We start from the raw sequence: 8060 nt of genomic DNA, 5'->3' as shown, positions 1-8060 counted from the left end.
ATATTGTATGTGATTATAAAGATCAGATTGTGGCTGAGGCTGAACTGCATCTCTTTGCAGGGATTTCTTTTCAAACTGCAGAGGTTCTGGTGTGTTTCAGTTAAACTTGAGTTACTCTTACCTGGTTAACTTCTTTAATCCTTCACTCTCTCCCATCCTGTCACTTCCCCAGGATGTTCTTGCCTGGGTGTCAGTCAAAGCCAGGTAACTAGTTATAAGTACTAGTTTTGTCCTGCAGGGCACTTTTCTCTGTTAGTAATTCATGTTTGTTACTGAGCTTATTTCATTAATGCTCAACTACCTGCACTAAGCTATAGTTTCAGCTAAAGCAGAGACCGTGTTTCCTTTGCTCAACAGTATCTCCCCAGTTCATTATAGTGCTGGGCACCAAATGACATCCAACAAATATTTGGTGACTGAATACTTGTTTTGAATTAGGTGGAGAAACGGTTCCCTGGATTGTCATAAAAAATTTACCCCCTGTTCATTTTTGGATAAAAGATTTATCTGAAAGTAGTATCAATAGTTCTAAATTTTAGTTTTCATGAAACTTCTTATCAATGACATTTTTAGGCTTTTATCCAAAAATAGATTTTTTTTAATTTTGGGTGGAAGGAGGCACTGAGTTTGTGCTTATAGTGGATAAGCAGATAAATTCAAGTGTCAGGTTGGTGATTGGTTCTGAACTTTTAGAGAAGGGTGGAAACTTTCTGTCATACCTGAAGTCGCCACATGAGTTTTGTATGCAAGGTCAGCCCTAGACAGCCTGGTCCTTACCCAGGTACTGTGCGGACAGCTCCACAGCAAACAGCTTGATAACTGGTCCAGGCATGGATATCTGAGAGGGAGTAGCATCCAGCATAGGATCAACTGGCCTATGCCTTTCTTAAGAAAAATGAGCTCTTGAATGTTGTTTTTGCTAGTTTATTTTGGTAATTCAATTACAGTTTTAACCCAGAAGTTTGCTGACTTATAACCCCTCACTCAGGACCTCGGGAGCACAGCTAGGAGCTCCCCAGTTGTCTCTAGGCATTACAAAGGGGTGCCTTACCTGTACCGTCAAATTTTTTTGTTAGCTTCAGTACCACTATGGTTTTTTCCCATTCTGCTTTGACTCCCTCTTGAGTCTTGTCTGACCCTGTCGCGAAAATTTTGCCATTTCCATGACATACATGGGAATGCCTATACCCAATGCCAAGAGACGCTCTCTCTCTCTTTCTACATACCAGTAGCTTAAGTGTGGAAACAGTGCTGAGTTCCATGTAAGAAGAGGAAGAAGGTTCTCTCCAACTTCTAGACATGTCACTCATGCTATGCAGCCTAGGTTGCAGTTGCAGAAACTGTTTTTAATCATATAGACTGTTTGTGTTTTATCAACGGGATGTCACAAAAGTCCCCAACAAAACCAGACAGAACCTCCTAGATCCAAAATATCGGGCAAAGTAGGCTAAAGGTCACAACTTTCCTTGCCCTGATTTAACTGTGTTTGTTTCAAAATTACCTGGCATTGGGCAGAGATGCTTTGCAGCTCTACGTTGAGAGATGTACAGTGGCCAATGGCCCTAACTGGCTGAGTTGACCACAGGAATGCACCTGTGCAGATGAAACCTAGAGGTGTCGGAAAGTCACCTTTGCTTCATTACCATGCTAAGATCTTTGCCCAAAGGGGGTATCTGCCCTCTGCTAGGCACAATATGTGCCTGAAGGACTGCACAATGCACAGGCTATTCCTGGAAATCTCCACCCTTTCCCCCAGTTTCTGATCCTGCACGCGTCCCTTACCCCTTAAAAGTCCCCCGCTTTTCACCCTTCAGAGAGAAGGTGCCTTTAGAGCCTGAGCTCCCCTTCTCCATTCTCTGGCCATTGAATGAAAGTCTGTTTTGCTTGCAGCAAACTCAGTTTCCTTACTGGCAGCATGAACCTGAGCAGGAAAGAACTCCCTGACCAGGCAAGGGGGCTTTGGTTCAGCTAGGGCTCCAAGAGGAGGGCTTCATGTCTACTTCGGTAACAGACCTAACTTCCTACCTGAGAACTGAACTTTCATAAACCATCCAAGGAACTGTTCCTGAAGATCTGGCCTATAATTCCCATCCACAGGTAAGCAATTCTATGAAAATTATATGCTAGATACACTGCCCTAAACTGACACTGAAGGAGAGAGAACGATGCAGGTTCCCATCTCATCAGTTGTTTTCCTGCTCTCCATCCCTTCCTGCTACAAAGAGGGCAGGATTTGAATGTAGAAAACTGGGACTTAGCTTAGGGTGACTTAGCTAGTCTTAATATCTTCTTACCTAGGCAGCAGTATTGATAAGAAGAATTTTCAGGGGCACCCTAAAAAATTAATATTATTTTTGCCACCCTCTCTTCTCCATCTCTTATCCCAACTTCTTCTCTGTGGAAATTAAGAGTTTCTTAGTGTTCAGTGTCTAAATATTGTCCCTCTGTTTCTTTCTGGCCATCCTAATAGTTTCATGTCATTTCTTACCCTTACAGAGCAAGAGGCTGGGAAAAGAATTACATACATTTCAAAGAAGCAGAGAAAAAATGTACAATCACAATTTTTCTAAACTAAATGCTTTAAGAAAAGGGAGGGCAGGGACCTATGATCAAGAAGAAACTAGTTTAAGCTGAGGGGAATGTTAAGACTGCCTCGGTCAGTTACAATTCAGAATTGTCACGGGAAATGGAAATCCAACCAACCAACCAACCAACCCCCAAACCAAGAAATCCCCAGACCCCAGCCGAGACCAATTAAATCTGTATCTTTAGTGACCTGGGCATCAATATATGCATTGTACTTTGGTAAAGAACGTATAGCATGAAATCTACCTTCTTAACAAATTTTGAAGTGTAAATACAGTATTGTTAACTATATGCAAGTTACTGGACAGATTTCTACAATTTTCTACAATTTTTACATCTTGCATGGTTGAAACTCTAACCCATTAGAAAATATGCTTTATACATAAAATATTATTCAGGCTTAAAAGAGAAGGACATCCTGTCACATGCTGCAACATGGATGAAGCTTGAGAACATTAGGTTAAGTGAAATAAGCCAGCCACAGAAAGATAAATACTGCATAATTCCACTTAAATGAAGTATCTAAAATGGGCAACAATATCTTTAAAAGCTTCTCGGGCAACTGTAATGTGGCTTGAGAATCACATGTATAGTGCTGTTCCCATAACACCCATACTCCAAAACCCCTTGACTAAGCTATGAGGATATTCCTCATCCTCCTCATCCTATTTTACCTTCCTTGCTCCATGATTTCTTTACTGGAAAGGATTATTTTAGATTTGGTGATGGTGCAGTCATTTCAGTCTTAGTGATGGTGTAAGTGTTAGGGAACCATTGACCAAAACCACCCACCCTGGCCAGGCATGATAATGAGTGCTTGCGGGAGTTATCTCACAACAGGAGGTCCCAGTAAGGAACACGGAACTAACAAGCTACCACCAGCCACAAGAATTCAGGAGGGGCCGAAAGGAGGGAGGAGACGCCAGCCCATAGTATGTCCTGCCTACCTCCCAGAAACCTTCACGTTGGAATCCATCTTGCTGAGAGATGTGCGCACCACCAGGAAGGACCCTGAGTCAGACCAAATATGGGCACAAGCAAGATGATTGGCCAGAGACAACCCAAATATTAACCCCATTACCATAAAACCTGAGACTGCAAGCCACGTGGCAAAGCAGTTCTCCTGGGTTCCTTTACCCCACTGCTCTCCGCCTGGGCACCCCTTCCCAATAGTCTTCTGCTGTCGGTACGTGTGTCTCCTCAGACAATTCATTTCCGACTGTTAGGCGACAGCCCAGTCTTGGGCCCTGGAAGTGGTCCCCCTTCCAGTAACAACTGGTGACTCTGGTGGAACCCCTTCTTTGCTACGACTGACATCCCAACCACTCAGGGTACTCAAGGACCAGCTCACCCGCCAACAGACTAGACCCAGCAGCCACAACCAGGACCCTTTTACCCCTGGTCTCCTCCAGACTCGAATGCCTGGCCAGAGTGCCCCAAATGGGTAAGGAACAAGAGACTTTGTTGACTTCTCTCCCCCTCCCTCTCCCTTTCTTCTTTTCAACACCCACCTATCCTACCCTTCTTCCTTCTATCCTGGTCCTGGATGCAGGAGTCTGGTTGAAGGGCCTCAGTTATCTGAGGGCCAGAGCCTGATCACCTCCGGTGGGCAGAGAACTCGAATTATCTCATATCTAGTTTCTGATTGGCCCGAGTTCCCATCTTCCCTTCCTGGAAGCCCAGAGAAAAGTCCCGTAATGCCTGGGCATCTGCAGGTGGCAGGAGATGTCTGTTAAGTCCACCCGTCTTGTCCCTCCTCCTTCCCCTCTTCCTTCAACCTGGCCCCCTTTCCTCCTTTTGAAATCTTTGAAGACTCAAGATATTTCCATTTACTCTGTTTGTCAGTACTCAGATCTGAAGTTGTAAGTCTTCATAAGAGATTTTCTGAGACACTACAATCTTTCCTCCCTGTCAATTGTGCTTTCTGTTCCTGGGGGTATAATTGGGTGATAGAAGCCTTCCATCAGACACCCTGTTTCTATAAATTCAGTCATTTGGTTGTCTAACTGACCAAGTGCTTCCAAGTGGAAGTGGTTGACGGGGTTCCATACAGTCTCACCTGGTCTTAGATGAAAGTTAACACCTTAGACATTATGTCTACAGGTTAACTTACCAATTGGGACCAGCCCTACAGTCCCTCTGATTGTGCTTACCACTGAGCATTTCCTTTGGCACATACACAATCAGGCACTCTGGGACCAAGAGAGAACTTACAACCTCTCTAGAGGTTGTAGAAGCCGGCACTGGTCCTCTGGCAACAGGATACAAACTATACAACCATCAAAATGGGAAACAAGCCTAGTTTCCCTTCAGACACATCACTGGGTTGTCTTTTAGTTCACCGAGAGGGATACCAGCTGGATGGACTAAAAAGGAAAAAAACGTATCAGATGTTGCACCCAGGACTGGCCTACTTACTCCTTGGGGTAAGAGGAAAAATGGCCCCCCTCGGGGGTCACTAGGATTTAACACCATTTAACACGAGGGTAAGAACAATGAGGTTCCCTATGTCCAAGCCTTTACGGCCCTCTTCCAAGATCCTGAAAAAAGGAGAAAATGTAAGCTCAGAGACCCTGATAAATGCCCTTTCAAAGTCCTTCTGGCAAAGTTTGGGACGGAAGACACCCTCTACGTTCTCCTGATTCCCCCAAGGCAGACGGGGAGGGCAAGGGAAGGGAAATTCTGGCTGCCCCGGAGACCATAAGATCTGGGGAACGTCTCCTAGCCTCAGCTCCGCCTCCTTATACCCCTTCCCCCATGAGACTACAATCAGGAAATAAGCTTTACCCTCCACACGAGGAAAGGTCCTCCTCAGGCAAAATTTGTCCATGAAGAGTCGTACCAGATGGGGAAGGGAGAACCATGCAGGTTCATGTTCCCTTTTCCATGCAAGACATCACCCAATGTAGGGAACAAATGCGTTCATATTCTGAAAACCCCCAAAATTTAGTGATGAATTTGAGCATCTTAGCCTTAACTTCTCTTTCACATGGAGGAATGTGATGGTCATTCTCACCTGGTATTGTAATGAAGAAAAAGCTAGAATCCCAGATCAGGCCAGAACAGTGGCTGATGAACTGCAGTGGATGGATGCCGACCTGGCCCCTGCAGAAGAGGCAATCCCCTCTGCAAAGCTGGATTGGGACCCCAACACAAATGCAGGGAGGGAATCTCTAAGACACCTCATTATTAGCCTACTGCAGGGAATGACCCAGGGGGTCCAGAAGGCCATTAATTATAATAAGATAAAAGAGGTTACCCAGAGAAACAGTGAAAATCTGGCCCTCTTTGAGAACGCTCAAGGAGGTCTTCAAAAATTTTACCCAAATCGATCTACAAAGTGTTGAAGGTACAGTCCTGTTGGTCCATTCCTTCATAACCCAGGCAACCCTGGATGTAAGGAGAAAATTACAAAAACCAGAAAAAGGACCAGAGACCCCATCGCTGAGCTAGTGGATGAGGTTTTAAAAAAAAAAAAAAAAGGTGTTTCTAAATAGGGACCAAGAGGAGGAGGCCAAGAGGGAAGAAAGAGAAGCCTGAAAAGATAGGAGGATAGAGAAACAGACCTGATTCTTCGCCAATCTACAGGCTAAAGTCTTGACCTTGGTTCACCCTACCACTGGGTGAGGCCCATGGAGAGAGTGAGAAAGGGAAAAACTCCTTAGGGGTCACTGTGGCTGAGACGAACCCAGTGTGCCTACTGCAAAGAGGATGGACATTAGAAAGGGGAGTATCCACATCGCCCTAAGGGAAGGCATATGGAGACCTGTAAACCTGCACTGTTAGTCCTGAGAGACCAGGACTGAAGATGCCCAGCAGCTCGACAAGCCCCCTCGAATGGTGAGATCCAAATCACACTTCTTAACCCTTGGGTGATTCTGTAAGTAGAAGGTAAGGATGTGAACTTCCTTTTGGATACAGGGGCTGCCGTCTCTGTTTTTCCTTTCCAGCTAGAACCTTTAAACTCCCTGACTAAAACGGTGTCAGGGGTACACGGAAAACCCCAAAACTCAAATTTTACTAAGCCCCTCCACTGTAAGGTGGGAAACTGGCAAGGGACCCTTCTTATATATCCCCAGGTGCCCGGCTCCCCTACTGGGGAGAGACCTCCTTTGCCACCTCCAGACCAGAGTGACTTGGGGAAAGCTAGAAACCAATAACGTTCTGGTGTCTGAACACTTGCAGTCAGACACAGGAAAGAACTCCCTCCCTTTCTTGGATGAAATCAATCCCCAGGTGTGGGATGTCTCTAGACCAGGACTAGCTATAAATGTTTCACTGCTCCCTACCCCTGGAAAAGACAATACCCCTTGAAACCACAAGCTCTTGAGGGCCTTAGGCTGCTAGTTAACAAATACCGGGATTTTGGAATCCTAATCACCTGTGAGTCTCCCTGCAACACCCCAATCCTGCCTGTTAAGAATCTGAATGGATCTTATCAATTCGTCCAGGACCTAAGAGTGGTCAACGAGACTGTGGTTCCCATCCACCCCACAGTCCCGAAACCCATATACCCTTCTATCCCAAGTCCTGGGAACCGCTAAGTACTTTTCAGTGCTGGACCTTAAGGATGCTTTCTTTTGCATTCCCTCCATCCTCAGTCCCAAAAGCTCTTTGCCTTTTTGAGTGGCAAGATCCAGAAACAAGGTTAGCCATACAACTTTGCTGGACGCAGCTACCACAGGATTTCAGAGACAGCCCCCATATATTCCGGACTTCCCTGGGGAGAGAACTAAGAGAATTAACCTTAACAAACAGTAACCTAATACAATATGCAGACGACTTGCTCATAGCAAGCCCAGACTTTACTAGCTCTCAAATGGATACTATTGAAACCTTAAATTTTCTTTATGAAAGGGGATATCAAGTGTCCCCTCAGAAAGCTCAGATAAGCTTAATCCAAGTAAAATACCTTGGGTTCATAATTACAGAAGGGAAAAGAATGCTCGACCCTCAGAGGAAATCCCTTATCTTAAATACCCCCTGTCCCCAAACTAGAAAACAGCTTTTAGGGATAACTGGGGTTTGCCAGATCTGGATTTCCATTTATGGGAATCTGGCCCGACCCCTATATGAAAAACCAAAAGGGAAAGAAGGGCCACTTGACTGGGATAAGACCTGTAAGGTGGCCTTTAATACTCTGAAAGAGGCCGTCACTATAGCCCCAGCTTTAAGCCTCCTGAACCTAGAAAAGCCTTTTAGATTGTATGTCTCTGAATGGGTGGGAACCGCTTTGGGGATGTTGGGACAAATGGTGGGGCCTGTATTACAGCCTGTGGCTCTTGAAACAACTAGACGAGGTGGCCAAAGGCTGGCCCGCTTGCCTCTGGGCAGTAGCAGCCACCGCTCTTATGGTTAAAGAGGCCTCTAAATGGGCCCTGGGTCAACCCACCACAGTGCACACGCCCCAACAGGTGCAAGCAGTCTTAGAGACTAAAGAGGATAGAGGAATGGCGGGAGGGTGGGGGAGGGAT

Source organism: Lagenorhynchus albirostris, chromosome 6 (assembly GCF_949774975.1).
Source record: "Lagenorhynchus albirostris chromosome 6, mLagAlb1.1, whole genome shotgun sequence".
NCBI classification, from domain to species: domain Eukaryota; kingdom Metazoa; phylum Chordata; class Mammalia; order Artiodactyla; family Delphinidae; genus Lagenorhynchus; species Lagenorhynchus albirostris.
The sequence above is the reverse complement of the archived record's forward strand: the minus strand, read 5'-3'. Positions refer to the sequence as shown.